Source organism: Lygodium microphyllum, chromosome 7 (assembly GCF_053477565.2).
Source record: "Lygodium microphyllum isolate KBCC chromosome 7, Lygodium_microphyllum_v1.1.10, whole genome shotgun sequence".
Taxonomy (NCBI): domain Eukaryota; kingdom Viridiplantae; phylum Streptophyta; class Polypodiopsida; order Schizaeales; family Lygodiaceae; genus Lygodium; species Lygodium microphyllum.
In genome coordinates, this window is record NC_141141.1 from 36,177,208 (window position 1) to 36,186,844 (window position 9,637).

General features: G+C 44.6%; 1 pseudogene; it reads right to left on the reverse strand.

The window, feature by feature from the left end:
- Positions 1–6,442: 6,442 nt before the first annotated feature.
- Positions 6,443–8,798, reverse strand: LOC148033344 (uncharacterized; annotated as a pseudogene).
- Positions 8,799–9,637: the final 839 nt, after the last annotated feature.

The window sequence follows — 9,637 nt, forward strand, 5'->3', positions numbered from 1 at the left end:
TTCACTTTTTAAACTTTATATACAAAACCCTAAATCCCTTTTGGGCGCTCATCCCCTTATCTCCCTTTTTCTACATGGACTAGGCCCTTTTTCTCATTGTCCTCCTCTCTTCCTAGCTTAGTCCTACCACCCATTCATGGTTACAAATTGCACAGGAGGGAGGCTGGTGCTCATTTATAGAGGTTTTGATTGCACCTTTATATTTAAAGGCGCACCTTCTTGCTTTTGGCTTCTTGCGGCTTTCATGGTGGTTTTGTACTCCTTGCAATTGTTCCCATGATTTTAGGTTTTTTTCGGGATCACTCTCTTATAGGGTGTCTTTTCCCTTGTTTCCACCTTGCTTTTTTCCTCTTAATGCCTCATTTTCTGCTTCCTTTCCTTTGCAGTAAACATTACCCCCCTCCTCGTTGAGTGCCAGCCCCATGGCACTGCTGGGTGGTGGGTCAGACGGTGTTGCTAGAGTAGCCATGTGGCTTTTTGAGTTTGTCTATGAGCCTTGGTGGATCGTGTGTTGGAGGGATTAATGGAACTAGAAAGCCCTTGAGTTTGGAATGAATCCTGGTGTTGAAGGGATTTATGGAACTCAAAGGCCCTTCAATTTGGAATGAGCTCTGATGTTGGAGGAATTGATGGAACTGAAAGGCCCTTGAGTTTGGAATGATCCCTGGTGTTGGAGGTATTTATGCCTTTGAAATTGAAGATAAAGTTGGACAAATCTATCATTTGGCCCTCCCTGACTGCCTTCTCCTTCACTATTCCAAATGATCTTCTTCATTTACTTTTTGACTGGGGCTATTGCATCTGCCTCGTGCTTTGTTGTGCCTGCATGGTGACATGTCACATAAGATGGGGAGTGCATTGCATGGATGATGGGGCCTCTGGAGCTGGTAGTCGATGCCTTTATTTGTACTTGGAAAGAAAAGAAAGTTTCACTACCTATGGGTGTTTCTGCCTTACTGTGGAGTGCGTGGTGCCCGTGCTTGTGGAACTAGCAGATAGGTCTACCTTGGGCAAGCCCTCGGTGGTGTGCCACACTTGAGGACCTAAGTTTGTGCATAAGGGAGGTGCGGTGCAGGGGGCTTAGGGTGATAGGTTGACCATAGGCAAGAATTACCTTGCTAGGTATGTCCTGCCCTTGATGTGCCCTAAGCATGTGTCGTGGGGGACAGGGCTAGGTATGGAAACCCTAGGTATAGTGATTGTGGCGCTCAAGGTGCTTTTGGGGGGTTCAGTGTTTCTACTTTTTTTTTCTTTCTTATTCTTCTTCTTCCCTTTTTTTTTGGTAGATGATTATAACTGGCATTTGGATGCAAGGCATGCTCTTAGGCTCTACCCTGATCTTCCTCAAACAATTTGCAAGGTGGTCTTAGGGACTCAGTCAAAAAGGTGTGACGCTACATGTATTCCTTGATGCTAGCCTTTGAATTAAGAGGTATAGTTGACAAGAAAGGATGATTTCACCTTGTAAAGTGTCTATCACTCATGTCTTCAAGGATCCTCATATAAAACGAGGGAAGCAAGGTTGCCCCCGCCACTGCCAGATGTTCTATCGACCCTTGCACTCTTTCAAAGTTGTGCCTCTCCCACTGTTGTGCCTTCTCTTCCAGATCTGACTTGCCCCTTTCCATCTCCTGAGACACCATCGTTACCAATTGCTACTGCTCACCCCACACTTCCAGCATTTGGGTCTTCTCTTTATCCCAACGGTTCTCGGCTATTCTTCTACCTTGATGAGCCACAGAAAATTGCTAGTTGGCCTCTGCAAACCTTTCCAATAAATCCTTAGTAGTTTGCGCATGGCTTTCTAACTCAGCCAGATGCAGTTTTCTTTCAGTCATAGCCATGGCCATTAGTCCCTCCACTTCGTGTTGGACATTTTGCAAGTTGTCCTATAGACTCATGGTCACTTCTTCTATGGCCTCTTCCTTCTCCTTCAACATGACTCCTATTTCTCTCTCTAGTCTTCCTTGCTCCTCCATTATTGACCATAGCTAGAATACTAGGGCCTCCTCCTATTCTTGGTGTTGTTCTTTTGATGCTGATCTCCTTCTTGTGGGCTCTCCCATAGTTCTTCATACATAGCTTCCACCCATGCCATCTGCTAGAGCTCAACATATTATTGGATGAGCAACTTGTGGTCCCACTGCTCCGCCACTGGGTCTTGAGCTTCATCCTCTAGCCTTTCCCTTAGGCAATCTTCATTCTCTTGTGCCTCCTTTTCTTTGACACTGAGTTGCTCTTTCAGTATTTGAATTTCTTTCTAATGCTCCGCAGCTTTCTGTGTCATCTCTAGCCGTAGAGCCATAGTAACTTCTCTCTTTATCTTGCCCTACCATTATGGGTACCTATCATTTACCATAGTCTAGCATTAGTATTCCTTAGATGGATTTTTGGTGAGCAAAAATTTGATTTTTCTTCCATGAAGAAAATTAACAAGCTGAATTAAAGACAAAATTTTCGAACAGCAACCTATTCATTTCCACTCTTTCCTTCTTTTGACTTTGATTAAGTCTCTTTGCTTCCTTCTTGCCTATGTTTACTTAATTACGTAGTCAACCTCACCCCCCTCAAGAAATGATGAGAATCCTTCCTTACTAGGATTGGGCATGGGAGAGAGAAGGGCATTTAAGCACCATATGGTGCTATTTACTTTGGCAAAAGCCAATCGTAGAAATTAGGGTTGTATTCCAAGTGGGCATGATGATCCCAAGACTATGAGGGCTAACACATACTTGGGTAATGTAAGTTAGGACATCAATTAGAAAATCACCCAAGTTAATGCAGCTAGTCACATGTAGTTACTCTTCCTTAAGGATGCGATCAATATAAGGGTGTGCCAAGACCTGGTTGTCTAGCTGTTTGTTTTGAGTGATGTCCAAGACCATGAAAGAGGTTGGTGCTATGTAGGTTGGGTTATACTCAATTGCTGTAATCGCATGTCACTGCTCAGCATTGGTCATTACTTGGCAACCACATTTCTCACATTGGAGACATAGGTTACACCATTTTTGAAGGAACGATGAGTCAGATTCAGTGAGGTGAGTGAGTTCCTCAAGCTAAGTGGGTGACGTATGCCTTTGGGGCTTCTTGTCAAGATTGTGGGAGAGATGGAAGGAGTCTCACTTGTAGCTTTCTCACTTGCACAATGGGGGAATACACACAAAGGTGGAGGCTGAAAACAATTTTCCTCTTCTTAGTTGTGTAAGCCAAAAAGAACTTTTGTACATAGAAATAGAAGAACCCTATATATGGGTCTCAAACCAAACTCAACTCACTAAGGTGGCATACTAACTAAGCCACGAACTAGAGTAGATAAGGATAGCTGTCATCTAGCTATTATTCATGGGCGGTGTACCAACCGCATCTGCAGCTAACAAGTTGGTGACATAAATGCACACTTCTGTTATGATGTCATTAGCCATTTGATGAGTGCTTGCTCTTTTGAGATTTTACCATTATTGATCAACTCCTTTGCGACATTGGGAAATTTTACAGTTATGAACTCGTATTCTTCCAAAGTGCAAGATGAAGAACAAACATCAGAGGCCAGGGACTCATTAAGCAAGTTGAGGTCAAGTCTTTCAAAGCTCCTAGCGAAAGTGGTGAAAGTGTTTTCCAAGAGCTTGATGCAAGTCACCAAGTCCTCTCCCGTATTCTCAATAAGGTCCTTGGCGACTGTTAGGAATGAACATCACTCATAGGAAGGTCTAAGGCATGCTGGTGGTTGCGATGGAATTGGGCTAGACAATGATGGTTCTAGTGGCACCAGAATTGACAGTGGTGTGTATAAGGGTAGCTCTGTAGTCTCATTCATGTGTCTAGTGTTGCTTGGGGGTATTGAGGGTGGCTCCAGTGGCATAGAAGGTGTGTTGCCCTCTTCTTGCGCATCCACCACTAGGGTGCCAAGCTCTTTAGTCTTTGATGATCCTCGAGTATCAATTAGGTCAATAGATTGGTTGGGGTTTTTTGACCGCAACCATTCTAGTTTCTGTAAGCTTTTCAGCTCAGATTTTCTAGTTAAGTGAGTGCCTTAGTCACTTATTAATTCAATAAGGCAACCAAATAGTGAGATAACTTGCTCCCACAAGAACTTTGCTATGGTATTAGTGTCGTTCTTCCTGGTGGCTCATACCTCAGCCCATTTTGTGAGATAGTTAGTTGCTACGATGATGTATCTAGCCTATGAGTATTGTGCTGCAGGACTGATGGGTCCAATGAAGTTGACTCCCCATTTCTGAAGGCTTGTCATGCAATGATAGGGGTCAAATCCATATTATCCTTTCATGAAAGAACTTTAGTCCTTTGGCACTCATCACAATGCTTTATGAACTTAACAGCATCAGGGAATAGGGTGGGCCACCACAACTAAGATTGTAGCACTTGTGAACTGTCATTACCCCACTGAAGTGCCCTCTAATAATTACTCCATGCGCTTCGCTCAACACGTCATGCATTTCATATTCACACACACATCATCGTAGCAACCTATCTTGCCCTAGCCTATAGAGCCCAGCTATCAAGTGGTAAATAAGTCTTTGAAGCCTAGCCTTCTCGATAGGTATGTGGGGCAGACCATGCTTTAGCACTTGGACTATATCATTTGTCGAGTACGGTGTTAGATCGGCTTTGAAAAAATCTTTCTCACTAGACAAGCTGAAAAGATGAGTGTCCGGAAAATCGTCAGCTATGCCTTGTCTAGAAACTTCTCCTCTAGGTATTCGAGACATGTGATCAGCCATGTAATGCTACTTGCCCTTGTGTATCACCACAAAGAAATGAAATTCTAGAAGAAGAAGAAACCATTTAGCAATGCATCTAGTAGTGCATGGCTTATTCAGAAGGTACATCAATGCTTGATGGTCTACGAAAAAGGTAAAAGGTGTGGCCATGAGGTAGTGCCAAAAATTCTTTACAACGAATACCATGGCCAGCCCCTCCCTTTCTGTGGTGGAGTAGTTCATCTCTGTGTCAGTGAGTTATCTACTATCAAAACTCACGAGATAATCCAAATTATGTTCACCAAGTTGGCACAAGATAGCTCCACTAGCAAATTTAGATGCGTCTATATGCACGTGGAATATAAGGTTCTAGTTTCGGGCTTGTAAGATTGGTGCAATTGTAAGAGCCTTCTTCAACTCCTCATATGCTTGTTGGCACTCATTAGTCCACTCGAACACGTTCAACAGCTTATACAAGGATCTTGCAATCAATGCATAGTTAAACACGAAGCGACGATAGTATATGGTATGACCTAAGAAGCACTGAACTCCCTTATAGCCCTTTGGTGGTGGCAAGTCGACAATGCCCCTGACCTTCAAAGAGTTAGTGGCTATGTTGTTCTTGGACACCACGTTCCTTAGGATGCATCCATGCTTCACCCAAAACTGGCATTTCAAGGTATTCAATGACAGGTTGTAAAGTCTACATCGTTCAAAGACTACTCATAGCTTCTCCAAGTGTTCCACCCAACTAGAGTGCACACATAGGTCATCTACAAACACCTCTAGCTCTTGTCTAAGCATATCTTTGAAGATGGTGCACATTAGCTATCGTTTAAAGGTTGCAGGTGTGTTCGTCAATCCAAAGGGCATCACGATGTAAGTGAAGACACCCCACTCAATGGCAAACGCAGTCTTGTGCCTATCGTCAGGATATACTTGCACCTAGTTGTATCCTGAGAAGTCGTCCAGAAAGTTGTAGGCCTCTTTGCCTCCTACTACCCTTTTGAGCATGTGCTCTGTGTATGGTAATGGGTGTCAAGATTGTGGGAGAGAAGGAAGGAGTCTCACTTGAAGCTTTCTTGCTTGCACAATGGGGGAATACACACAAGGGTGGAGGCTGAAAACAGTTTTCCTCTTCTTAGTTGTGTAAGCCAAAAGAACTCAAGTACAAAGGAATAGAAGAACCCTATATATGGGTCTCAAACCAAACTCAACTAACTAAGGTGGCATACTAACTGAGCCACGAACTAGAGTAGATAAGGATAGCTATCATGTAGCTATTATTCATGGGCGGTGTACCAACCGCGTCTGCAACTGACAAGTCGGTGACATAAATACACAACGGTCACCCTGGAGTATCACGAGTGGAGCTCGATATCTCAACACTCCCCCTCGAGCTCAATCCCAATTCCTGCACACCAAGCAGGTCTCGAAACTTGCGCAGCTTCTCTGCGCCCAATGCCTTCGTGAATATGTCAGTTACCTGATCCTCTGTGCTGACATAAACTAGATCAATAAGACCTAGTAAAACCCTCTCTCGCACATAGTGATAATGCACCTCAATGTGCTTTGTTCTAGCATGATAGACTGGGTTATTTGCCAAGTGTATACTGATAAGAAACTAAATGAGACCGCCACTAAGCCTAGGGCAATGCAAGATTAGTGCAATGCTATGGAGGATCAAAATACACAAGGAAATCCATAATGGAGAGACAACGATGTAGGCAACACTCAACAATATATTCCAATGCTTAATGATCATACAATGGCAGGTCTCTTATATAGAGAACCTCAAGACAATAGCCTGCTATGTGGCATCCTCTGATCCACATTCAACTTGTGGTGACCCTTGTCCCACATCTATCCATGAAGTCCACATCCTCCTATGTGGCTACCATAAATCACACAATGATACCCCTCTAGGGTACCAATAACAATATTCCAATAATTGGACATTGCACATTTCAACACCCCTCCTCAATGTACAATCAGTGTGACCATCTCACCTCTCACCCCCAATGATTTGGCATTGCCAAACTCACTCTCTCAACACTCCCCCTCAATGACAAATTGGAGTGTTCAACAAATGTGTGTGCATGTGTCTAGCAACCTAGACACCTCAAGTCCATTTCGAGCACCATGCTGCTCGGGAGGAACCACCCAAGTGCTTTTTAGACACCCCATGTGTCAGGGAGAAGGAACCAACCCAAGTAGTGCATCATCAACGTACACTACTCCTGCACACCACAATCAAATATCCTTTTTGAGCACCCGTGGGCTCGGGCAGAGGACCCTCATAAACATGGGTGAGAGAATTACATCCATTTTATGTCCATGCAAGGGCAAGGCACCCGCAAATAAAGGTGTCATAAAAAATACATCCATAGGTATAGATTGTGAATGAGCACATCATTGTTCACAATCTTTCAATACATGTGTCACTAGATTTGACACAAAAATATCTATGCCATATATGCCATTGACTAAATATGTGGCTCTTGCCACAACCAAGATTGACATATATTTTGATTCCCAAAGATATTCCATATGGAGATTCATCTTAGGGAGTGGTATGGAAAGGATAAGAGGCTAAGGGGCTAAGGCTTGTTTCAAACCACACAAGATAAGATCATTTATGTAGCCATACGTTCCCAACAGTCTCTGCACCTCGAAATCATCTGGGCTGCAGATTTCGATGCTGTTGATGACGGTCGGGTGGCGAGAAGGAAGTGACTGAGTCTTCTGAGTGGCCTTGAAAGAGCTCCATTTGGTGGAACCCCACGGGCCTGACTGAAAGAAGACGCCAGTAGAGGAGCCCAATTGATGATACCCAACACCAACACTTCCAACGGAAGGCAGAACCAGGGCTGCCATCGCGGGGCGGAAGGCTCACCACTCTCTCCACCGCGCTGAAACAGATCACGCTTATTCCAAACATCTTCCTTATAAGCAAGGATAACAATGGCAACCTCGTGATCCATTTTGAGAAGGGCAGTGCCGGCTCCTTCTTCAGTATCCCTTTCACTGCAATCATTTTTCAATCCCAACTTGCTTGCGTAGTGATCGTGGTGCTTAAACAGTGAGTCTGATAACTTCAGTGCTCATCTGAAGTGAACAGATTATTGAGTCCTGAACCAAGGGCTACTTAGCTCAGATATCTACCACCTGAGTCTTTAGGGATACCAATGATACTTGCTACCTCTGCTGAAATTAAACTAATGGCAGAAACAAACGTGCACCAAAGTATGATGAAGAACTCACTGCTCTGCACCGGAGGAAAACTCTTATAGCTCATCCTCCATTCTCAGATATTCGCCCACATCAGACTGATGGTAAGCAACAATACCGTTTGGGTCAAGCTTTCTGCAATCCTGTGTGGATTTCGCAGCGACTCCAAAGCCAAGGGGGATATCAGACATGGAGAAGATGACAACACCCTGGTTCTGCTGGGTGTTATCGGTGATGCGAGCAAGGCCGCTTTTGAGGACGTGGTTGCCGTACAGGAAGGACATCTCGGCGGACGGCTTGAGCCAGATTTTGAACTTGGCATGTGCGGCGAGGAGGTCAAGGCAAGAGGCGACGAGGTGAAACTTGCCGGATTTCGTGAATTTGCCGACGCAGGTGCCGAGGCCCACGAGCTTGTCCCTGGAGATGTTGGTGGCCTTCTTGACCAGGGCTTCGCTGACGTAGTAGACGCGGTTCTTGTGCAGGCAGAAGCAGTAGCGACCGGGGGAGGATGCAGAGGAGGCCCCTTCCAGGGCAGACCTCTCTACCAGGTGCTTCAGGTTGGATCCCACAAACTTGTGGAGTTTCTCAAACACCGCCGTCGTCTCCTGCTCGTCCAGAGGCCGCATCTCTCTCTCTCTCTCTCTGTCTGTGGCTACACTAATCTACCTAAGCTTAGCGGATGACCAGCTCTGATACCATGATAAGAAACTAAATGAGACCGCCACTAAGCCTAGGGCAATGCAAGATTAGTGCAATGCTATGGAGGATCAAAATACACAAGGAAATCCATAATGGAGAGACAACGATGTAGGCAACACTCAACAATATATTCCAATGCTTAATGATCATACAATGGCAGGTCTCTTATATAGAGAACCTCAAGACAATAGCCTGCTATGTGGCATCCTCTGATCCACATTCAACTTGTGGTGACCCTTGTCCCACATCTATCCATGAAGTCCACATCCTCCTATGTGGCTACCATAAATCACACAATGATACCCCTCTAGGGTACCAATAACAATATTCCAATAATTGGACATTGCACATTTCAACATATACTACTCATGTTGTCACAATAAATGACAACTGGCCCATCTGTAGACTGATGCATATCATAAAGTAGCTTATGCAACCAAGCTACCTCACATGCAGCCATTGCTGCACCCCTGTACTCAACCTCTGTGCTCGACAAGGCAACTGTAGGCTGTTTCTTGCTGCTCCAAGTGACTACAGCACTCCCAAAAGAGAACACATATCCACTGGTAGATCGTCTATCAAAAATACTACCAACCCAATCAGCATCAGTGTATCCATGCAACTGTATCTGAACCCCAGTCTCATAAAATAGTCCATACTGCAATGTGGACTTCACATACCTGAGTATGCGTCTAGCCGCATCCAAATGTGGTTTCCTTGGAGCCTGCATAGACTGACTCACCAATCCAACAGCATAGCTCAAATCTAGCCTGGTAATAGTCATATAAATCAAACTTCCTACTATGCGTCTGTACATAGTAGGGTCTTCTAGAAGCTCACCTGCATCTGTGCTCAGCTTCACATTCTGCTCCAAAGGAACTGAAATAGGCTTACAGCCTGTCATCCCATATTTGGATAGCATGTCCAATCCATACTGCCTCTGCAAGAGCTGTATCCCACTTGGTGATCTAATCACCTCAATGCCCAAG